General features: G+C 38.9%; 1 protein-coding gene across 3 annotated transcripts in view; it reads right to left on the bottom strand.

Annotated features, from left to right (window-relative positions):
- Positions 1-22,228, bottom strand: part of NFKB1 (nuclear factor kappa B subunit 1) — a 114,627-nt gene extending 92,399 nt beyond the window's left edge. For 2 of the 3 annotated variants that reach the window (XM_035030175.1, XM_035030176.1), the window contains exon 1: positions 21,708-22,226. The gene's annotated coding sequence lies outside the window, so the exon portion shown is untranslated. Of the gene's footprint in view, positions 1-21,707 lie in introns of all 3 variants that reach the window. The other variant, XM_035030177.1, reaches the window with a different exon arrangement.
- Positions 22,229-25,644: the final 3,416 nt, after the last annotated feature.

Here is a 25,644-nt window from a genome sequence, read left to right as displayed (position 1 = left end):
AGATAAGTAGCTTAAAAAAAAAAAAAAGGGAAAATTGCCCTGATACAGTAAAAAGGAATTAAGTCATTCAAAATTCCAGAGTTCTTCAACTACTTGGGTGTGTGACTCTGGATATACAACGAAACTCACTATGGCCTTGTTTCCTCATCTGTAAAATGAGAGGTTTTGATGGGATCGACCTCTGACAACAGTATAACTTTGCTGAGCTTGCAGTAGGTTAGTTGACTAATAAATGCTTATTCAAAGAACAAATCACAGCTCTTTTTGTAAACTTGGATTTTTATATGTACTTAGGTATAAATCTATATTAAAGAGTCATTATCATAATTTTCAGTTATTTGAAGAATACTAGTAAAATAATAAGTGTTACATTGAAATGCAGTGCTCATGTCAGTTGCAATAGTCCATGTGGAAAATCCTTTTTCTTAGAACACCCAGGAGTCCAAACTTCCAAGAAAGATACTAAGACCATTTTTTTTTCTTTTTTGCCTTTAGGCTTTCCATTAACGTGGGCTGACCCCCGAATCCTCTCAAACAATCTGAATCTATGGTCTTCAAAAGCAGAGGCGAGACTGTTGACTTATTAAATGGACAGAATCCACTGAGCACCTGTTACTTTGAATATATATGTGTACCTGTACATGCAGCTGTGGATGGCTTCCTGACCCTTGAATATAAAGTGGCCCTCACTTTGATTTTAAAAACTCAACTAAAATTACTCTATTAGAACTGCCACAGGGTTCTTATCATGATCTTTACTGTAGTTAAAATTTTAATGAACATCTCTATTCTGTAGGCACTGGACAAACTACCCAATTAAATACAGTCCTCCTGCCAACACCCTCTCCATGCTTTTTGCCCAAATGTGTGCCAAAAGATCACTGTTTTAAAAGCCCAACAGCAGCCCAAGAGATACCAGGGTGGTGATTAAAATCTGAACTTTTACAGGCTTTGTAATGCAGTTAAATTCACCGTAAAGAGCTGAGGTAACAGGAACCCTCAGAGTGATGTCAATGTTAATTCATAATTTAAAAATAAAATGTCAAAAGAAACCAAGAATTCTTTGGAAAGGATGAATCACTGAGTAATATTTGCATTAATTGTAAAAGCAAGTTTTATTTCAAAATTCTGAAATACCAACTAAGCCTTTGGAACTGAAGGATTAGGAAAGACCAGGGAAAACCCCTCCCGCCCCCCTGCTCCCTGAGCCCTTCCTCTCACTTTCCCTTCGCACAGTTCTGTGCTTTTGAGGAAGGACCTTGAAACAGAGAGGAAGATACTGCGTTGACTAGTGAGAAGATGGGCCTAAGCTCTGCATCTCTCTCCTCCAATGGTGAGGTTTTCAGGAAAATGTTCACACCGTGGAAAGAGAAATAGAAAATGTAGCTAGCTAGCAATAAAAATAGCTTCTCCAGCAAATTCTTTGTGTTTCTCACATGAGAGGCATAATGTTATAACTGGCTAAGTTCTAAATACGTGACAAGTTCTATATGAAATGCCTAATGGATTCTCTTCTGCACATCTGTGACAATCGCACCACTGACCTCAAAGGCCAGCACAAAGAGTTCTTAGTGAAGGCAGCAAGACCAAGCCCACTTCCCTCCTTATAAGTGGAGGAATTTTCTAGGATCAGATATACTCACATTTTTTGAGCAGGGCCCACTGTAAGGAAACATACTCTTTTTGTTCTATTAGATTTCACTAAAAAGAAAAACAACAAACTTTTCAAACCCCCTAATGGGTGACAATCTGCAGTTAGAAAAACAGAATTTTAGGTGCCATTCAGAGGTCACAGTTGGGAATCAGAGAGATAAAGTGTCTCTATTTTCAAGATTATAATCAGCTATAACATAAACCACTTAAGTGTAATTTTAATACCTCATCCTGGATAGCAGTGAGGATGAAATTATAGGAAAGACAGTGACTTGTCACCATTTCTGTGTTGAATAATAAATTGATATAGATAAAGGCTATTTATCTAGACAGAGGAATTTTTTTTTTAAAGACTTTTTTTATTCATTTGAGACACAGAGATACAGAGAGAGAGAGCATGAGCAGGGAGAGAGGCAGAGGGAGAAGGAGAAGCAGGCTCCCCGCTGAGCCAGGAGCCCAATGTGGGGCTCGATCCCAGGACCCTGGGATCATGACCTGAGCCGAAGGCAGATGCTTAACCACCTGAGCCACCCAGGCACCCCTAGACAGAGGAATTTTTTTTTGATTTTTTTATTGTTATATTAATCACCATACATTACATCATCAATTTTTGATGTAGTGCTCCATGATTCATTGTTTGTGCATAACACCCAGTACTCCATGCAGAACGTGCCCTCTTTAATACCCATCACCAGGTTAACCCATCCTCCCACTCTCCTCCCCTCTAGAACCCTCAGTTTGTTTTTCAGAGTCCATCGTCTCTCATGGTTCGTCTCCCCCTCCGATTTCCCCCCCTTCATTCTTCCCCTCCTACTATCTTCTTTTTTTTTTCTTAACATATACTGCATTATTTGTTTCAGAGGTACAGATCTGTGATTCAACAGTCTTGCACAATTCACCAGCGCTCACCATAGCACATACCCTCCCCAATGTCTATCACCCAGCCACCCCATCCTTCCCACCCCATCCCCCACTCCAGCAACCCTCAGTTTGTTTCCTGAGATTAAGAATTCCTCAGTGAGATCATATGATACTTGTCTTTCTCTGATTGACTTATTTCACTCAGCATAACACCCTCCAGTTCCATCCACATTGTTGCAAATGGCAAGATCTCATTCCTTTTGATGGTTGCATAATATTCCATTGTGTGTGTGTGTGTGTGTGTGTGTATATATATATATATATATATATATACCACATCTTCTTTATCCTTCATCTGTCAATGGACATCTTGCTCTTTCCACAGTTTGGCTATTGTGGACATTGCTGCTATAAACATCGGGGTGCACGTACCCTTCGGATCCCTACATTTGTATCTTTGGGGTAAATACCCAGTAGTGTAATTGCTGGATCATATGGTAGCTCTATTTTCAACTTTTTAAGGAACCTCCATACTGTTTTCCAGAGTGGTTGCACCAGCTTGCATTCCCACCAACAGTGTAGGAGGGTTCCCCTTTCTCTGCATCTTCGCCAACATCTATTGTTTCCTGACTTGTTATTTTTAGCCGTTCTGACTGGTGTGAGGTGGTATCTCGTTGAGGTTTTGATTTGGATTTCCCTGATGCTGAGCGATGTTGAGCACTTTTTCATGTGTCTGTTGGCCACTTGGATGTCTTCTTTGGAAAAATTAGAGGAATTTTTTAGAGGAAGTATACTGTAAGGTATACAAACATGTGTACTACACATAATGGGAAACATTCAACTGAGATTATCTTTTGACTCTGCAATTCCACTTCCACAAAATTGTACTAAAGAATTAGATGAGCATATGTGCAAAAATATTAGTACAAGGATATGCACTGCCGCAAAAAACTGGAAACAATCTAAATGTCCTTTGATAGCAGATCGCTTAATTATAATTAGGCTACACTCATACCTTATATATTATGTAGCTGTCAAAAATAATAATTTGGTTCCATATATAGTGACATGGAGATTATTACTCCTTAAGTTATCCATTCCTATGTTGTAATTTTCTAACTCATTTATGTAATTAGAAATATATGTTTTTAAGAAAAAAGAGAAAAACACTATGCTGAACTTAAAGTTTAAGCTTAAACTTAAAGTTTAACTCCGACATCTTTAACAATTAATGACACAGTGAATCACACATGAAGTATGAATGAGTGAACAATTTCTAAGCACTACTGGAATCCTCTTCAAATAAATATAATAGAAAAAATTTAACTTTAAAGGGGCTATTTATTTACATCTTTCTTCTGATATATCGGTTTAGTGATGATGAAAGAAATGTTAATGGTGGGTTTACTTTTCTCAAAATAGCTCTATTTAAAAAGTTTTTGAAAAAAAATCAGTATTTGTAATCTACCACATTTTAGATTTGTATACTCATTTTCCATGCTTTCCACACCTCCAACCATTTTCAGTTCCTTAATGCTTTATTTGGATGCAATGCTACCAATGTGACCAACATAGAAAATAGCTCCCTCAGAAGTACAAATACATCACAGTTGGAGCTGGTACAAGGTCCCTGTTCACAGTGGAATGCCAATCTAGTCGAGATGGCAGACGCATATACAACCTTCAATTGTTAACTCATGCAAAGCTTATTAGCATAGTCAGCGGCACACAGTAAATGTTAAGCATCTTGTTAGAGTGTAACAAATTTGTTTATGTTAGATTATGGGAAAAGTAATAGAGACAGTAAGGGTTTTAGGCATTCTGAGAACAATCAAGTACTTTTCTTTCCTATCCTACATGTATGGATACACTGCCACATTTCCTCTTTCTCTCTATTCTTATTACTCTTGAATAAAATGTCTGCATATTTTGCCACTAGGGACATTTGGCAACGTCTGGAGACATTTTTAGCTGTCATGCTGGTGAATAGTCCTACTGGCATCTAGTGTGTAGAAGTTAGAGATGCTGCTAAACATCCTATAACGCACAGGAGAACCCTTTACAATGAAGAAATATCTGACCCCCAGTGGCGTTACTGACAAAGAGAAACCCTGATGAACGCCATCATATGACAGTACTTTGGTTCACATGTATAAAGAACTAAACTTATTGATTACTTCTCATGAATCAGGAATTATAGCTAGTGCTTCACGTATTTCACTTATTTTTCACAATATTCCTGAAAAATATGGTCCTGGAGGAGAAAACTGAGGTTTACAGAGAGTAAGTGCTTTGCTGAGGTTGACAGAGTAATGCTAGCTAATCTGACTTCACAGACTCTGGTTCGTTCATTTACCTAAGTGGCAGATATGATTTTTTTTTCCTTGACTTACAATTTTATTCATTTTCATCCAGCATCTTTGCTCCTGGTCTCCTGCGTGTTCAGGTTGGAGCTAGTCTACCCAGATCATAGCCTAAAAACCCGAATAGGACTGTGACAATGCACTCAAGTCAGTTCTTCCTGAGACAGTCAAATGTGGTGAAAATACAAAACAACAATAACTCCAGCAATAGTTTTGGATATCTCCTTTGTTCAATTACAAAGGATAGAAGGAGAATCAAGAGACTCTCTAAAATACGTCCATAGAAAACACCATACTCACTAATGGTATAATAAAAGTATGTATATCTTTAAAACTAAGGTACATTGAAATATTCCTTGAATGCATTCCTCCCTTCATTAATTTAGTAATCCATTAAAAAAAATATTTAGCCTTCCTATGTGTCAGTTACCAAAGACAGCAAAGTATACAAGAGTGTATTCCCAGGGCCCACAGCTGTGGTCGACTGAAAGCAATGACCAAACGTTCTTTGCAACCCCGCCCAACAAAAGATAAAATCTATTTCTCTTCCGTCCCTTGAATCTTGGCAGACCTGTAACTGCTCTGACCAACAGAATGAGACAGAAGTTGAGTTTAAAACACCAGCTTGAAGAGGCCTTGCAATAGGCATTCTTGCTCTTTTGGAACACTGCTGCCATGTGAACAAGCCTGAGCTAGCCCAGTGGAGAATGAGAGATCGTGTGGAGCAGAGAGGTCCTACTGGACGCCCCCCTAAACCAGACTGCATCAGATGAGCAACCACAAGACTTCAGAGATCAGCAGAGCCAGCCCAGACCAGATGACCTAGAGAGTCCACCAAATTGAGGGAAATAACAAATGTTTGTGTTTTAATTAGCTTTGTGGTAATTTTTTATACAGCGAAAGCTAACTAATGCAATAGTTTAGTAAGTACGAAGACAGAGAGGCAAAAGCAATGCAACATGGTAAGGGTCACGGGAAATGGAGGGTGTGTAGGGCATGGGTTATTTATCTTGGTAATTCAGTAATTACATTTTCTTTGTTAGGGTCCTATTCAGAACCCACTCCCCACCCCCCACACTTTGTACTCATTTTTACTGTATTTGCTTATTCAGTTCCTAATAAAACAAACGAAACAAGTACATTAGCCAAAAATACTGTAATGTAAACAGAAATAAAATTAGTACTGTAAAGCCTTCAAAATGTAAGTATTAATACAGTGTTATTAGCTTTAAGCACTGATACCATTAAAAAACAATTTATGAAGCTTTTAATACTTTCAACTCTCTAATATCTAAAATCAAATTAATCATTCCTGCTGCAATGGCTCTGTTCTTGACTTCCCAATTTCTGCCAATATATCATTGTCTCGGGTACTCAGGGTCAAAAGTTCAGTCACCTTTTTCTCCTTTCCCTCTCCTTATCTCACGCATACTCAGTCAATAACCAATTTCTGCTGATGTCTTCCTTGTATTATTTCTTGAATCTGTCCCCCCCGCTTTCCATTCCCACTGTTGTACCCTAGTTGAACTTTCACTGCCTCACTGCTGAATGACAGTAGTAGCCTCCCTACTATTCTCCCTTATAAGATCCAAAGCCCTCAACCACTCAGATTATATTATTACATTAAATCATATTATAAACATCATCTATTACTATGTCCTAACCAAAACCCTTTATTACAGACAGACTGGTCATGCAAAAATGCCTTGCTCATTTCCACCCTGTGTTTTGTTCATGGTAGCCTTGCATCCTGAAATGCCATCTTTCTTACTTACATATTACCTACTCCTCAAGCCTCTACTCAAATCTGACCTCTGCCCTGTATTTCCTCTGTAACCTACAGCTATGCACTCCACACAAAGGCTATAACCCTTAGGTGTACTGGTGATTTTACACTTAACATAATGGTCTACTACAATTTAACTTTATATATTTACCATCTTCTTAAGTGGATAAAATGCATAAAAAGTAGATAGAAGAGCTTCGCTTCTTTTTATCACCAAATTAGTAAATACTAAGGACTTTTAAAAATTGATATTATATTAATAGTAGGAAGCACTGCAATTTCAGATTTGTCAAAATGTGGACTCCTGGTTTCAGTCATGACAGGGTAATGGTTATTGAACTTGCCCAACTCAACTGTAAAACTATACCAATAACTGAAACAATAATGGAAGACACTGGACATGGAAACACTTGAGATGAGCTCTAAATTCACTTTTTGACTGAGAGTATGTTCCAAACCATGACACAAGGAAGTAAGAGTCCAAACAGAGAACAGCAATCTCACTGGGCAGGGTATCAGAAATGAGGAATTTACACAGACAAAAAGGCTCAGAAATCTGCATAGGGGTCACTTCTGGTTAATGAATACCTACTAAGCTGTACTAGCAGTGCAGGACAAGTCTACTAGAAAAATGGCTGCCGGGGATCTGAGAGCTGAATGGAGATTCCAGAAGTTCTGGGAACCTATGAGAAACACTGAAGTTCCAATCATCCAGGGTAAAGAGACATCACTCAACAATCTAAGCATTCAGCTCTGACCCCAGAAAGACCATGCTATTGAAATACGGGAAATACCCTAGAATAAAGACTACTCTAAGCCCAACTTTATAAAACCAGGTGATTCACCAGTATATTTATTGCCTATTACAACAGAACTCAACACTCTTTAAAGGAAGACAAAAATACATCCTCTCTACAATGTAGTACCCACAATGTACAACAAAAAGGACAAAACATGCAAAGAAGTAGGAAAACATGACTCAAAAGAAAATAATGACACAAATTATGGAATTGGCAACCAATGACTTTAAAACTGTTAATAGCAATATGTCCAGGTGTGCTGGGGTGGCTCAGTCATTAAGCGTCTGCCTTCGGCTCAGGACATGATCCCAGGGTCCTGGGATCGAGCCCCACATCAGGCTCCCTGCTCAACGGGAAGCCTGCTTCTCCCTCTCCCACTCCCCCTGCTTGTGTTCCTGCTCTCACTGTGTCTCTCTCCGTCAAATAAATAAATAAAATCTTTAAAAAAAAAAGCAATATGTCCAAGAATATAAAGGAAAAGATGAACATAATAAATGGATAGGGAATCTTGGAAGAGAAATGGAAATAAAAAAGAAAAAGAACCAATGGAAAATTCTAAATCAAAATGGGATTTTATTAGGTGACCTGATCAGCATATTGAACACTAGAAGAAAGGATCAATAAGCTTGAATATCAGTCAATAAAATCTATCTAAACTGAAGCACAGAGAAAAAAGGCAGAAAGAAATTAAGACACCTTTAATGACCTATGAGATGATATCAGGTGGTCTTAAACATATGTGTCATTTAGAGCCCTAGAAAGAGAGAGAAGAAAAAATATTTGAAGAAATAATGGCCAAGAATTTTCCAAATTTGGTTTAAAAAAAAAAATCAACCCATAGATCCAAGAATCTCAAAGATCCCCATGTTGGATAAAGACAAAACCATGCATAGTCATATCACAACCAAATTGATAAAAATTAATGCTAAAGAAAATAATCCTAAAAACATCCAGGGACAAGGGGGGATAATGGTAAGTATGATGGCTGACTTATCAGAAACAATGATGAAAATACTGAAAGAAAAAAAGATTAGCGTACAGTTCTCTACTCAGCAAAAATAACCTTTACAAATTAAGGTGAAACTGACATTTTTCAAATAAACAAGAGCTGAGAGAATTCATCCCTAGCAGGCCCGCAGCCTGTTAAGGAAAGTTCTTCATGCTGAAGGGAAATGATACTGGATAGAAATTTGGATCTACATGAAAGAATGAAAAACGCCAAAGATGATGAAAATGTGGGTAAATATAAGACTTTTCTCTTGTGTGCTATTAAAAAAAATACAATATATTTTGGGGTTTATAACATATGTAGAAGTAAAATGTGTAACAAAAATAGCACAGAGGAAGGGAAAAGGACAAGTAGAAGTATACCACTGTCAAGTTCTTATATATGAAATGTTACAGTATTAACTTGTGGTAGACTCAAGGATGCATATTGTAATCCCTAAAGTAAACAGTTTAAAATCTAGGCAATGAAGGAGATGAAATGGAATTTAAAAAATAAACGTATTCAAAAGATGGCAGGAAGGGAAGGAAACAATAAATAAAGAACAGATGGCACAAGTAGATAATAATTACCAAGATGGTACCTTAAGCCCAACCATATCAATAATTATAATCAATGGAAATGGACTAAACAGACCAAAAGAAGGTAGAGATGGTCAGCGTGGACAAAAAAAGCAAGACCCAAGTATATGCTTTTCATAGAAATTGTTAAAAATTAAATATTAAAGATTCAAGTAGTTTAAAAGTATCAGGATGGAAAGTTATGACAGTTAAACCATGGAAATACTAAATATAAAAAAGCATGTTATACTAAAATATCAGATACAGTAGACTTCAAGAGAAGAAATATTACCAGGGGCAAAGAGAAACATTTCTTAAGAATAAAAGGGTCAATTCATCACAGAGAAATAATGATCTTAATGTGTATGCACATATTAACAGAGCTTCAAAATACAAGAAGCAAACGTGGCAGAACTAAAGGAAGAAATGGAAATATCTACAATTATAGTTAACATTTTTAACACTCCTCTCTCAGTAATTGATGAAAGAAAATCAACAGAACATCAGTAAAGATATAGAAAATGTAGGAACAACATCATTAATAAAACTAAGTGCATGTATAGAACACTCCAATGACTGTGGAAGACACAAGTGCATGTGGAACATTCACCAAGACAGACTGTAGGCTGGACCATAAAACAAGTCTCAATAAATTTCAAAGAAGTGAAAGCATACAGATACGTTATCTAAACACAATAAAATTAAATTCGAAACCAGTAACAGAAAGATACCTAGAAAATCCTCAAATACATATAATTAAGTCAAGATGTTACACTGGGAGGGGAGAGAAGTACCTCTTAGAATCAGTAAAACATAGTAAATATAACTTCTTTTCCCTGTGTGAGAGAAGCATATAAATTCTTGCTGTATCATGTCCACTGTACCCATGGAGGACAGAGATTTTCTGAGAAAGATCAGAATGCATTCTAATATGTTCCATAAGTATCAATCTTTGCCCATGATTGTTTTCTTAATCATAAATGATTGAAATTTATAAGGTCAAAAAGATGTTCTGGACATTTTCTAATATTATAATTAAGGGTGATATATATTAAATGGCAGATTCCATTCTAAGTAAAATTTATTTTTGTTAATATATAGTAGGATGAAAATGATGAATCTAAATCTGTAGAGCTAGAGAAGTTCTCTAAAGATTATAGTAAATTAGATAAAACCTTAACATGTTACAACTGAATTCACTCATGAAATATTGTTGTCTTCCATTTCCACATAAAAACCAATTCAATACATTTACTCAAAGTTTGAGGTCTTTCATTCAGGTGGCATCAGAAAGGGATTTGATTTACTACAGGTTTCTTCTCTAAAAATAAGAGTATGATGGTGGGGGTAGCAGGTCAAGGATGAATAGGTGGAACACAGAGGACTTTTAGGGCAGTGAAAATACTCTTGTATGATACCATAATGATGGATACATGTCCTTGTATATTTGTCCAAACCCAAAGGATGCACAACACCAAGAAGGAACCATACACAAACTACGGACTTTGGGTGCTTATAATGTGTCAATGTATTTTCATCAACTGTAACGAATGTACCACTCTGATGAGAGATGCTGATAATGGGGAGACTATGCATATACAGGGGCAGGGGTGTACAGGAAATCTCTGTACCTTACCCTCAATTTTGTTGTGAACCTTAAACTGCTATAAAAAAAATTAAGACTTAATTAAAAAAATGTAGTACAACCAAATTTTAATTTCATGTCTGGCCTTTGTCTTGAGCACCATTTTGGAGTATTTGTATTGTCAGCCTGAAGAGGAAGTAGACCTCAAGAATTATGAATTAGAGATTAATATTATTTTGATCAGATATAGAGAAAACAATCAAGTTCTCTTAAATTTGAGTATGACAACTTCAGTTGGATTTTCATTTTTATTTATCCTCACATATCTATAAAAGTATATCCTTTATGTTTTAATTGAAAAGAATTAATTATGTGAACCAGCAATACTTGCTTGGTTCTATGGATATGGTGACAATCGCTCTCGAGGAAGAAAAGGGTTTCCTTGAAGAAATAAGAACAACAGTGACCTTCCAATTACACAAACACACAAATGATGATTTGTAAGCGTCAAAATCAGGCCTTATACAGGGAACTTTCAGTCCTTAAATCTAGTTATGAAGGCATTTCCACATTGACCACTCACATAAATCCTTCAATTTATGCAGATGTCAATCTATAAAGGAAGAAAAAAGTGAACTACATTCTCTTCCATGTCTGATAAGGTCTGATGTGAATACTTCTTTCTCCCATATTTCTCTGTCAGTGACCTTGACTGCTGGGCAATAAACAAAATATTTACTCAAACTCGTAAATGACAAATTAATATGAAAATGTGATTTGTTTTTTATTTTTACAAATTATATTTTGTTTAGTGATTAAAGTCTCAAATGAACTCATCTTAGGGCTTTTAATCATAGCACAGTTCCCACTTGTGTGAAGCTCATTTTTAGCACCTTGGAATAATGAATTCATTCAGTCAATTCTCAATTGTATGTGGATGAATTTATATGTGGACTCATGGAATCAACATGCATATAATCCAAAAGTCATTAGTGAAAACTTTTTTTTTTAAGATTTTATTTATTTATTTGACAGAGAAAGAGAGAGAGCATGCGCACAAGCAGGGGGAGCACGACAGGGAGAAGCAGGCTTCTCACGCGCGGCTCAATCCCAGGACCCTGAGATCATGACCTGAGCGGGAGGCAGACACCCAACCGACTGAGCCACCCAGGTGCTCCATTAGTGAAACTTTTTAAATGAGAGTGAAGGGTAGGTGTCCTGATGATGAAGGGGCAGAAACAGGGCTTTTGGGGTGCTGGTAATGTTCTTTCTAGAGCACCACCTAAGTTAAGTGTATTCACTTTGAGGTAAATCATTAAAGCTGTACTCTTATGATTAATGCAATCTTTTAGTTATGTGATTCTTCAATTTTTAAAAGGCTAATGTAAAGAGAAAATTTTTAAAACTGAAAACATTACATGATCTAAGCTCCATGAAATCATGGATTTCTGTCTTGTTCAGTATTCCCAGTTCCTAGAACCTGGCACATGGAAAGGACCCAACGTATATTCAAATGAATTAATGGTTAAAAAAGATATCCTACTATGCAAAGGTAGAAGAGCTTCTACAAAAAAGCAAAGATTCCCCTACCCCACCTCTCCTCATCTCCAGTCCTGCTTTTCAGAGTGACTGACTTTTTAAAACTCTTAACTTTCTCTTTTTGGTTTTCCTGGGGGTTCTTTTCATATCTCCAAATACTATGTTTACATCTTTTTTCTTAATTTGTCGATTTTAGACATTATGTTCTTGTTCTGACACATGAGGATTGAGCTTACATTACTACCACTTCCCCTTTTTCCTCCTCCAACTATAGTTATAATTAAGGAGAACTTGAACCCAGTTAGAGTTAAAATATTGTATTTTATATTCAATTTCTGTATCAAGCGTGTCTTCAATTTCTTTGGAGAAATATGAATGTAAATATATAGTAGAGATTAATAACAAAAAGATGCAACCCAGAAACACCTGATGTCACAAAGAAACTAGACTAAGACTATAAATGATAACTCATAATCCAAAAATGAACAGTTCCTCATATTATCGTAATGACAGTCAAGAATTGTCTTTGTACCTTCTCACACACATTTTCCTTAAGGTGACCTTGCTCAATAGAGCAAGAAAATCTGAAGTCTTCCAAATAATACTATCATATCAAAGACACAAAGAATTTTAGAAGTAGATGGTCATTTAGTCTAACCCTCTCATTTTTATAGAGAGAAAATGAAACCCAGAGAAGTTAATTTGCCCAGAGCCACACAGTTTAATCAATAGCTACCTAGTCAATACCTGCTGACATTCTGTCTAGTTATTTACTTACTCATTTAGCAAACTTCCCAGGCGCTATGCAAAGAAAAAGTAAGATAAAATCCTCACCCTCAACATATTTTCTGTCTAGAAAACCTAAGAAGTCAAGAGAACATGGATTGCAAGCACATAACTTCATGGAGAGGTCAGGGAGAATGGATAGAGGAGAGCGCGAGAGAAATGACGACGCCAGACCATCCCTGAAGGTTGAGTAGTTGGCGAGGAAGGGAAGGACACTCCTCACACAGGGAGTGCGTATACAGAGGCATTCAAAAGGAGAACACACAGAGGGTAAGGAACTGAAAACTGATGTGGATGATTTGAGAAATAGGGGATGGGGGAGGAGCAAGGGTGGGAGGTGAGCTGTGCAGGAATGAGCCTGTGAAGACAACAGAGATTCATTTCAGAAATACAAAGATTATGACATGATCAGACTTGCGCTTTGGAAAGCTGACCTTTATGTTGGAATGAATGACAGAACTGAAGGAGATAATGAATCAGGAGACAGTGCAAAAACGAAAGTTAGAAATTCAAGGAGGAAGGGATGGATTCTGGAGGCGAGGAAGAGGCTGAATTAATAGAACTTGGGGATTGGAGGAGATAAATGAGAATGCATGAAGAATGGGATCCTAAATTTCTGGCATGGGGAACTTACCAAAGGGACCACAGTGGGCTGACACCTGCATGCCTTAATGTGCATGGGGGGTGGGGGAGGGATTGCAATTTGGTGAATGAGGATGACCATAAATTTGGTACCGGCATACTGATGGGGATATCTATGTGAAGATACTTAAGTGGCTCCGCAATAAAATTACTGTTTTTTGTGGCTTGCCTTGAATGACTGGATTCTTCCAGTTTAACAAATACTTAGTAAATATAGCACAATTGTCCCCCCAAAATCATCCATTTATTTCAACACAGGATTGAACTACCTTTGGACTGATTCCTATTTGGCTATTACAGTACACTTTCTAAGAGAAATGGTATACTTTCCCTGACCATCATAAAAAAGAACTTGAGGGTAAATGACTGCTAAGGTAATGTTTTAAAACAGTCAGGGGAACCTGGGTGCTCAGTCTGTTAAGTGTCTGCCTTCGGCTCAGGTCATGATCCCAGGACCCTGGGATCCAGCCCCGCCTCGGGCTCCCTGCTCAGTCTGCTTCTCCTTCTCCCTCTCCCCCTGCTTGTGTTCTCTCCTTCTCAAATAAATAAAATCTTAAAATAAAATAAAATAAAATAGTCAGGAAATATTAAAATGTTCTAAGGTGTACTTGTTAAATTTAGTTAAATGCCTAAAATGGGAAATTAGGTAAAGACAGGGAGAGAAACCATCAAGATATTTTATCAAATGAATGCTATGTTATGGCATGATAGCAAGGAAATACATTTAATTGTCAAATACCATGCTTTTGATTTTAATTTCCCAGGTGTACTGAGGTTTGCTTAATCACAAGTGACTTCTAAAATGTTTTCAGAATGAGGAGGCAATAGCCATTGTTTTCAATTAATCAAAAATAGGATAATCCACAGTGAAATGCCTATAAAAAAAGTTCTTTTCAATCTCTCTCTTTTCATCATGACTCTCCCCTTCTCATCCATGATACACAGAATTTATCCTTTTCTCTGGAATTCTGATTCACTTTCTAGATTATTTTTCTTGTTCATATTCAAGTCAGTAAGAAAGTTCAAGATCTAATTTTATAGAGGATACTCCCACTAAATCCTTACCTATGCTTTCATTATCCTTGATTTTGACCAGATTTTTAAGACTCATAGATTTAAAACACACACACACACAAATACTTAACTTACATACCTTACTATATGTTAACTGCATAATAAATAAATGAATTAAATGAATATGGTATGGAATTAGCTATGTTTTTGGTTCATTTTAATCCATCCCACACAAAATATTTTCCCAGGCTTCCTGGCTGGCTTGAAATTAGCAGTGTGAATACATTTAATAAAATAATCTTTTCTGGGCACTGGGGTGGCTCAGTCGGTTAAGCACCTGACTCTCAATTTTGGCTAAGGTCATGATCTCAGGGTCGTAAGATCCAACCCCGCGATGGGCTCCGTGCTGGGCATGGAGCCTGCTTAAGATTCTCTCTCCCTCTCCCTTTGCCCCTCTGCCCCCCACTCCTTCTATTAAAAAAAAAAATCTTTTCTACTGCCTAGATTTTATATTCAATTTTAATTTTATATAAACTAATGATTTTGTGTATTCCCTTAAGTACTTTCCTGAATATCCAGCAAAACTAAAAACATTAATTTAATTTTTATTCTTAACCTTCTTCATGTTTCTTCCTACTTTAAATTTCTCTGTATAAACAGGCATTCAAACTCCTTCCATCCTTCTATGTCATCTTTATTTTAACTTTATAAGTCATAAAGGTGCTTGTATTATTTAGAGAGCATTATACAAAATGCTATAAATTGTAAGGGATTCTTTTCCTTTGACCGCACCACCAAACCTAGCCTGTTTAAAAGAAAAAAACATTGAAGTTTTATAAACCAAGTCTTAATTATCAAATACCAATAAATGCTTAAATCTTAAAAAATAAACCTATACCTAAGTTAAGACCTATTAGACAAAGAAGTTCTTCAAATATCAATAAAACATGAGGAATTCATGTTAAAACCCTCAAAATATAGTTATTCTCTCCATTCCTAAAATTCTTGCCTCGGAAGGCATATTTTCTAAGACAATCAAGTAATTTATTCTCACTATTTGAATGAATTGCAGGCGTGGGCACAGAACCAATAAACAGGTAGACTGGTTAGGGAGTCTGTCATCACTTTTAATTCTTCTTCTTTCATGCTTGATATATGTTAGAATTGATTTCTGGAGATAAAAACTGACTTCTGGAGGGAGAGGTATGTCCTGGCATTGAAACAGAGTGTAATATGTTCAGTCTGAATCACATGATAAACAATAACAACAAACAATTTTTTTAAATGACTGCTATTTTGAACAAATTCACTCTAGCAATCAAATTTTTTTAATGTTAAACGCTTTCTATAGAGGTATGCTTAACTATATGCAGGTTTTGTATTTTTTTAGTTCAAGTTAGAGAAAAGAAAATCTCACCAACAAATACTCATGTATCAAAAGCCTTAAAACTAAGAAAAATCCATAGCTTTATCTTCCAGTATGAAATGTATGAGCTGGCCATGGATTTATCTTCCAGTATGAAATGTATGAGCAGGCATCCATTCCTGCTAAATACAGTAAAGAAAAGGCCAACATTATAGTTTTGTGTTTTCGTTTATGTTTCTCTTCATGCCTAGAAGCTGTAGACTGAGCTGATTATGTAATGGAACACAGCAGAATTTATCCTTCTCTGAGACTTCTCGCAGGGAAGCTACCAAAGTACTTGGATTATATTTTATTATTTTAACTAGCAAACACTGCTGTAAGTACTTTTCAACAATGACAGCTTTATAGTGCACTTGTTATATAAGTAAACAGGTAGTTTCTTCCACAGTTTGTTGGCAACCATAAAAATGATTATACATAGAAATCTTTGTGAACAATTTTTTAAATTTCATTTTTAAAACCTGAACGTATGTAAGTGATTCGAAGAGAGGTCTGTGTCAGCACCAGAATTAAGTGGGCAGCAGAGCAGGGGGGACAGAAATCAGCAATTTCCAATAACATGGTTCTGACTCTCCCTGGGGTCAGGACACCAGGCCTGGGCTGCTGGCACTGGGCTCTTTTCTAGTCTGGATGGCAGATTTCATAAATTGTGTCCACAGAGAACACACGGTTAGCTTTAGCGTTTCAAGGACAGTTTTCCAAAAATGCTACAAGTGAAAAATAATCAACAACACCCTGACGTAAGGAGGTCCTGGGTATTGCAAAATCATTAAAGTGTGAAAGTGGAAAATACAGTATACCTTACTAACTGCCTGCTTGTTCCTGAGGTTTTCCAGCTAATAACTTTTCCCCCTTCGTTTTTTATAGGTTTAGGTAAGTATCTAATTCTGGATGGCTTAACATATTTTGGTTTTACTTTTTTTTTTTAAAAAAAGATTTTATTTATTCATTTGACAGAGAGATAGCGAGAGCAGGAACACAAGCAGGGGGAGTGGGAGAAGGAGAAGCAGGCTCCCCGCCGAGCAGGGAGCCTGATGCGGGACTCGATCCCAGGACCCTGGGATCATGACCTGAGCCGAAGGCAGACGCCCAATGACTGAGCCACCCAGGCACCCTTGGTTTTACTTTTTAATTGATTAATTTAGATAGGCTTTCACAATTTTTGGATTACAAAGCAGCACCTGTAGCATTGTTTCCTTTCTTGGAGATACTACTAATGAAATTACAGTTTCAATGGAGCGCAGGGAAATTCTAGAGTAGCCAAAAAGTTACACTTTTTTACTTGCATAGCACCTTTTATCATTTCAATTACTTTATTACCTTGCTTCGTAAGTGCCTCTAAAACTTGGAAACTAAAAGCCTTTTTTTCCCATTGCATAAACTCATCTTTCAGAATGAAATGCTTTCCTTTTGAAAGGCACTGGGTACTTTTTAATAAATTCCTTGTTCTAGTAAACTTCATGTGCTCTTTAGATAAGAATATAATATCTAGGAAGCAAGAGCTAGGTTTTGGTTTCTTTCTTCCCAGAAGGCAAAATAGTGTAATTTTTGTTCCTTGTAGAAAACAGCTGCCCTAATTTTGAACAAACAAAACAAAACTTATGCCATTCCTTCACTCAAAAAATAGTTATTGATGATCTACTAGTACCAACAAGCACAATGCTGAATGTTAGATACGCCTTTGTCAGTATAAGTTAGATATGATCTCTTTTCAGCTGGAACTATAGGATTTTGATTCTTTCAGATAGCTCTTTTCCTCTCCTTTCTATTATTTTTAAAAATAATTAGGTTCTTAAAGAATAAGCCATATAGAATCTTTATATTCTTTAAAGCTCCATCAGTCAGAATCTTTTTTTCACCATTTAAGGAAATTGAGTCTATAGTTTAAATTTATTAATATCTTTTGAAAGTATGGGTCAGAATAAAAGCTGTTTATAAGATTTTGGCCTAATGGTAAAATACAAATAAAAAGTAATAAGCCAATTTGTAATGGGGAATTAAGCCTCCATTTCATTATTCTAATTTCAAAAATAGGCAACAAATCAAAGCAGATGAAACCTGTACATCTGATAATTAAATCTATTAGTTACTACAGGAAAATAAGGAGAGAATAATAATTAATTGATTTCTTTTTAAAATTTAAAATACAATGATATTTTCATGATTAATACTCTAAATGTTTTCATTCATAATCTACTCTTGAGGATTCTATGATCTTTAACAAATGACATCTTATACTACTTTTATGTAAAATTGTTAGGCTTTAAATTATTTGTAGTGAGGCAATAAAATATTATTTCACAACTTATTTTCTAAACTATTAGTTGATTTTCAAGGGTAGGTCTATCAACCTCACCCAAAATATGAAAGACAGCACATTAATTTGTACCCAGGAATACCCTCTTTAATACAGCAGAGACCAAAGGTCCAAAGCAAGTTTATCATCATGAAAACAATGCTGTTTTTTTCAATAGTGAGACACTAGATACTCATTAATGAAATTTTACAAAAATAAGAGTCTCAGTTATGCTACTCTACTAACTTTACCAAATTATGTGGTTTCAAATATTAATCTTCATTGTTTAAAAAAAAAAAAGGTCAAGGAGCCAAACCAACTTGCAGGACTATGACACAAGTCCAAACACTCCTTCCTAAGGCTGAATGCCTCTAGTTCTTGAAAATCCCCAAGGTCACCTAAGTGACAGGGTCAACTCATAGGGGTATATATGCTTCCGATGGTTTACCTGCTCACCTCTAAGAACATTACAGCGGAGTTCAGGATTTGTGGAAGGTGCAAGAGTGCAAATGAGAATTCATTCCCAGAAAGGAGCACAAATTGCTTCAGTGTGGTTTACTGGTCACCAAGAAGCAGCTGTCAATTAACTCTAATCAGACATAAATGTAGATGTAAGAGTAGAACATTTAAAATTGTCCTACGATGCTAAAATTCTTTTCTTCCTTCTCTTCCTCCTTCTGTTCTTACAATATGTAACGATCTTGCCACCTTAGATGATTCATACTATAAACAGAAAACCAATAAAACAATCGCCCTGCTAATTTGCATAGCCATTGATTCTTATGCATCCATTCCTGCTAATGTGATTCCTGTTGAATCTGTAGACTGGACGAGCATAATCTGAGTATTTACTCTATTGGTTAAACTATTCTGCATTTCCAGACACACTTTCTATTGCAGCCATCTCTATGCCCAGAAGAACACATCTTCTAAGAAATTCTGAAGAAGAAAAAAATATTTTCACTACTTTATCAAAAATCCATATGGAAACTCACATTTCTTTAACTTATTATTTTAAAATGTCAATACTGTTCTTACTTCTCCCAAGTTCAAACTAATTGAAGGTTATGAAGTAACCACTTCCCCCCAGAAGCCAGAACTTTCACCTCTTCAACAGGGGAATACCTCTCATAAATTAGGTAAAAAAGAAAAAAAAAAGAGATCTTGCTGATTGAATGACAGTCCAAGATTCCTGCAGCCGCCAAGTCTTTATCTAGACCTTCTATCTACCACAATGAGCAATCTGGGAAAATGAAGGTAGTAACTTACTTCACCAATTATCTGCAAGTCTGAAAGTAGTACTAAAAACCTGCCTAAATATTAGTTTCTTAAACTAGCTTCAGTTTGTTCCAAGGAAGATGACAAGAGAAATAGGAGGAATATGATCACTAAATCTACGATTCTAGCTATTTCAGACTAAGCTTTTTACCAAAGGCAACTCAGTCATCACAGATGAACTTGTTTAAGAGGTAGAAGTAAGAAGGAAGTGTGAAGATCAAAGTAGTGCTTACAAAGGGGAACAACTATTTTTGTATGTATACTCTAGTATTTACTAACTGGGTTTGAAAAACAGGGTGTTTATTCAGCCCATCTGAATGCCAGCTGCAGAACATAAGATCAAATTGAAATTTGAAAACAAAGAAAACAGATTTTCAAACCCTAACTGTCAAATCCACCAACACCTAATAGGATTATAATATTTCCTTTAAAAAGTCTTTCAAACAGGTTAGAAGTGATTTACTATTCACAGCGAGCAGTATTTCAGTGCCAGCATTAAATCTACACATACTGAGCCTTTCTTTGTGTTCACATTTGTCCAGTAGGCTGTGGCCCAGGAAGACATTTTATCTAAACAAGCTCCAGAGGGCATTGGGGAGTTGCAGGTATATCAATATGGATGAATAATTTCAGGAGATTTCATGTTTCCATTTATGATATATGTTCAACTCCCCTTAGCAACTTAATTACATAATAAATGTAAAATACTACAGGAAACAAATCTTTGTATTTCCTGTCTTCCCAAGCTCATAAGCTCAAAAAATACTTTGCTTTAAATTATGTACATTTCTTTAGTGCATCAAACAGTAAAAGGATTCATCTCTAGAAAGCACAATATTAAAATTAGGAAAACAACATACTTCAGCTAAGAACTTTATTCTAATTAAGAGTCCGTTTTAGTTTTAACAAACACTATGCAATTTAAACTACTCAAGAATATTCTACTGAGATGTTTTGCTAGAAAAATAAGCACTGGACATCTTGATCTCAAGCTTCAGTGTTTACCAAAGATCACCAGTTTATAGAACACTTGTACGCCAGAGTTATTAAATGTTTTAGTAAAACTCTAGTCATGTTCTCAGATTATGGGCTTTATAACAAAATCTTTAAGTTAAATACAGTTACTTAATAAGCTGCAATGCTGAAAAACCTTACTTAACGAAGTCCATGAAAAGGTCTTAAATCTTGGTAATCAAGTACTATATCATCAAGTCCCATTTAGGTGTCAGTATAGACCAATAAATCAGGGCAAACATCTCCACTGTTATCTATTTTTAAAGACCATAAGAAAACTTGTATTGAGGATAGGCTTTGTTGATATCATTATTTTTGCTTTCGAGGTCATGCATGATATAGGGTGCTGTTGTCCAAGTGCTTTACATAATCAGTGTCTAAAAAGTGCTCTAAGTAGGTAGTTTCTTTTCTCAAATGCCAGGCCCTGTAGGGTCAGTACCAGGCCCTCCTTGATTTTTGAAAACAAAGATACGGATCCTATAGTAGGTGAATACAGTACGTCCTGGTTGGTCGGTGTGTGTGTGTGAGAGAGAGAGAGAGAGAGAGAAGTGTTCTTTTTGAAGTAGGAGATGCAGGAATGAGGCTGTTCTACTCAATTGGGGGGAGCTGGGGAGGGCTTTCCCAGTCAAGAGGACTGACATACACTTCTGCTTTCATTTCATGGAACGCCCTTAGGTGAAATCTGGTTCAGCACTGCACCAACCACCTTCCCCTCTCCGAAGCTCACCTCAGCCCTCAAGCCACCCGCCAGGAGGGGCTGGGGGTGGGGGTGAACATAAAAAAAAAAAGTTTGCCAGAGTTCCCCCACAGGTCCCCGTTCCCGCCTGGCATTGGGACGCGAGGAGAAAGGACGGCCCGGGCAGCAGCGGCCCTCTGGCCAACAAGCCCCTGCGGAGTCCAGATGTGCCTTTTGCCCCTCTCTCCAAGCCCATGTGCCTCTCAACTACTGTCAACCTAGTCCTCCGTCCGGTCGAGCCCAGCGGTTAGCGCAGGAATGAGGAAGTCCGAACAGGGCTAGAGGGGGTGCGGGGCGGGTAGGTGGCGGGACTCGGGCCACACGTCCCCGGCGTGGCCCCCACTGGCCGGAGTTCGGCTTACCGTGGTGGCGAGTCCGCGCTCGGCCTCCCTGCGCCTGTGGGCTCCCTTCCCGGGCGGCGCGGGCCTGCGGGCGGCGAAGGAAGAAGCAGCGGCCGGCCGGAGCCGGAGCCGGAGCCGGAGCCGGCCCGGTGCGGGTCGGGTCGGGTCGGGTCCGAGCGAGCGCGGCGCGGTCTCGCCGGGCCGGGCCAGTCAGCGCCGCGCCATGTCCGCAGCGCGGGCGGAGGGAAGCGCAGGGCGCGCGGTGGCCGGGCCGCGGCAGTGCCGCCTTCCCGGCCGCGGCGGCTCCGGCCTGGGCCGCGTGGGCTCTCGGAGCGGGGCCGGCGGCTGGGCGCAGGCCGAGGGCGGCGGCGGCGGCGGCGGCGAGAGGCCCGATCGACGGGAAGGGCAGGGGAAGCTGTCAGCGCGTCGCCGGGCCGCTCCGGTGGCGAAACCTCCTCTTCCTGCCCCGGCTCGCTGGTGCACTTCTCTCTCTTTCTCTCTCGCTCACTCTCTCACTTCCTGGCTGGAAATTCCCACTGACGTCGAGAGAGAAGACAGACAGACGGACACCCGCGCGCACGCAGCGGGGGCGGGAGGTGGGGTCGCCGCCGGGGGTGGGGGAAGCCCGCGCTTCTGGGGGCGCCGTGCGCCCCCGGCCCGGCCTCGCCGCCCAGCTCGGCTCCTGCCCCTCGGGGCCGCTGGGGGACGCGGGGCTGGGGGCGCGCTTTCGGCGGCCCGGACTCCCGGGTGCCCTGCGGAGCGCCGACTCCCCAGCGGGCGCTCCCAAAGCCTCAAGGGCTGGAGCGGACGGGGACGCCCCCCTGGAAGCGTCTGCGGGGCCGAACTGTCCCGGGAGGCAGGCGGCGCGGAGGCGGCGGCTGCGCGGCCCTTGGAGTCTGGCGGTCCAGGGCCCTAAGGACAGGCCCAAGCATCTGGAGGGGATGATGGGGCGGCCTGGAGCCAAGCATGCTGTGTATAAAAAGAAATCTTGTCTATATATTCCTTTTAAGTTGTCTCATTTACACAGATCTCTCCGCAGATTAAATTGGGATTGCTATATCATAACTGACTTGTGTCCAGTGGATTCTGAACATCAACAGCTTTTTGGCGAGGTCTTAGATCTCCTGGTTATGACAGTTATTCAGAACGTTCATCTGTAGGGTGTTGTCAGGCCTTTATGATAATTACCGTGGATAGAATTATAGTAATGGTGGTAGCAATAGTTTTTGGTTCACAGCTGATAAAGAGAATACTGATCCAGCGGATGGGAGTTTTTTTTCTTTTTTTCTGGAGAGAGCACTATTAGAACCGGCAGGCAGACAGGTCTCCCTGTGACCACCATTCAATAGCTTATGGGCTTCTTTACGTGCCTGGCACCTTGCTAGGCAAGGGCTGGGGATACCTTAGGATAGAATAGCTCCCAGAATAAGAAACCTTGAGCTGAAATAGATACTGTAAAGCTCATTATCTCACCACTGGGTTCCGTGACAACTGTGTAAATTTAACTTTAAAACCCTAATAATCACGCAATCACCACGCGGTGTTGCTACGGCATTTTGATTGCGGTTGCAAGTTGGCCATTGTTTTCACGCCCGCTCCCAGCCCCCTTTCCTCCCTCCCTCCCCTCCCCGAGGCAATCACAGGGTTCTCAAAGGAGTGTTTGGCAGAGGTGTAGAGATCCATTTTGACTGGGCTTGGCGTGAGTCTGCAATGGCTTTGGAATCAAGCACCAATCTACCTTGAAGCAATTTCATTTAACTCCCAGAGGTTATTTGTACAACTGGAATCCAGGAAATTTTATAAAGATTAAAGACAATGACTTTTTAGAAACCCCATGTCGTTATTTATAAGACATTATTAGAGGGGCGCCTAGGTGGCTCAGTCGTAAAGCCTCTGCCTTCAGCTCAGGTCATGATCCCAGGGTCCTGGGATTGAGCCCTGCATTGGTCTCCTTGCTCAGTGGGGAGTCTGTTTCTCCCTTTCTCTCTGCCCCCGAGGGGCCCGCGCACGCGCACGCGCTCTCTCAAATAAAATATTTTTTAAAATACTTCTATTTAGGGCGCCTGGGTGGCTCAGTTGGTTAAGCGACTGCCTTCGGCTCAGGTCATGATCCTGGAGTCCCTGGATCGAGTCCCGCATGGGGCTCCCTGCTTGGCAGAGAGTCTGCTTCTCCCTCTGACCCTCCCCCCTCTCATGTACTCGCTCTCTCTCATTCTCTCTCTCTCAAATAAATAAATAAAATCTTAAAAAAAAATACTTCTATTTAAAAAAGACATTATTAGAAATGTTTTCAACATTATATTTTAGTAGATGAATATATAGTGTACGTAAAATTATTTTTGCCACTCATATGAGTATAAAGAGTGCAAACTTCCATGAAACAAAAAAGTGTTAGGGGAGTAGTTTACTGGGCAGATGTGAACATTCGCAGAGTGAATGTGGGGTGTGGAGAAGTGGGGGTGGGGTACCCCATTGATGAAAGAATGGAGAGATAGGATTGTTAAAAGAGTAGAGCCATCATGACATATTTTGGGAACAAAAAATAAAGAGTATTATTTAGTAAAATGGATTAAATCAAATTTCAAATTCAAAATTATCCCACAGAATAAACTTAAAATTGAGGATGGGGTGTTAAGCAGATAAATTAGCTTCCTGAGGCTGCCATAACAATTACCAAATAACGGAAAGTTATTCTCTCACAGTTCTAGAGGCCAGAAGTCAGAGATCAAGTTATTGGCATGCTCCCTTTGAAGGCTCTAGAGAAGAATCTTTCTTTGCCTCTTCCTAGCTTCCGGGGGCTCCCACAATCCTTAGTATTCCTTGGCTTTTAGCTGCATCACTCACATATCTGCCTCTGTCTTCACATGGCCTTCTTCTCTGTGTCTCCTCTGTATCTTTTTATCCATATCTCCCTCTCCTTTCTCTTATTAAGACACTAGTCATTGAATTTAGAGCCCACCCCAATCCAATATGACTTCATCTTAACTTGATTACATCTGTAAAGACCCTATTTCCAAATAAGGTCATGTTCATAAGGACCTGGGGTTAGGACTTCAACATTATCTTTTAGGGGATGCAATTCAGTGCATTACAGTAAGCAAAACTGTAATAGTTGCCCACCTGCTCTTTTTGGTTCACCAGTTAATTTTCCTATATTCCTGCTTTGTTTCCTAACACTTTTTCTATACCCTCTACATACCTGCTTTAAGGAATGTTTCTTATGAATTCATCTCCCCTAAGGTGTCAAAGTGCATTTGTCATTATCAGGCTACAAAGGAAAAAATGCCCAGATGTGGAATTCCACACATCAAGACTATGGAAAGGACAAGTTGTGTGGTGTTTGTCACCAGTCTGTGAAATCACATAAATTTCCCTTCTCCTGAAGCTGGGTATTGGAAATGTTGGTGTCCAGAGAAATTTTTTTCTTTAAATATATATATTTTTAAAGATTTTATTTATTTGTCAGAGAGAGAGAGAGCATAGGCAGGGGGAGAAGCAGACAGAGGGAGAAGCAGGCTCCCCACTGAGCAAGGAGCCCCACATCAGGTATCATTTCTTTTTTTTTTTTTTTTTGAAGATTTTATTTATTCATTTGAGACAAAGATACAGAGAGAGAGAGAGAGCATGAGCAGGGGGAGAGACAGAGGGAGAGGGAGAAGCCGGCTCCCTGCTGGACCAGGAGCCCGATGTGGGGCTCTATCCCAGGACCCTGGGATCATGACCTGAGCCGAAGGCAGACGCCCAGCCATCTGAGCCACCCAGGTCCCCCTAGGTATCATTTCTTGAGTGAATATTATATGCCAGGTAGTATGCTAGGCACTTAATTTTTTTTAATCGCATTTACTTTTTAATTTTTTAAAATGATTTTATTTATTTCTTTAACAGAGAGAGAGAGAACCCAAAAGTAGGGGGAGCAGCTGAGGGAGAAGCAGCTCCCCACTGAGCAGGGAGCCCTGAC

Source organism: Mirounga leonina, unplaced genomic scaffold (genome assembly GCF_011800145.1).
Source record: "Mirounga leonina isolate KUSES-001 unplaced genomic scaffold, KU_Mleo_1.0 Mir_357, whole genome shotgun sequence".
In the NCBI taxonomy this organism is placed as follows: domain Eukaryota; kingdom Metazoa; phylum Chordata; class Mammalia; order Carnivora; family Phocidae; genus Mirounga; species Mirounga leonina.
Note: the sequence above shows the minus strand (reverse complement) of the source record. Positions and strands in the feature narration are given on the sequence as shown.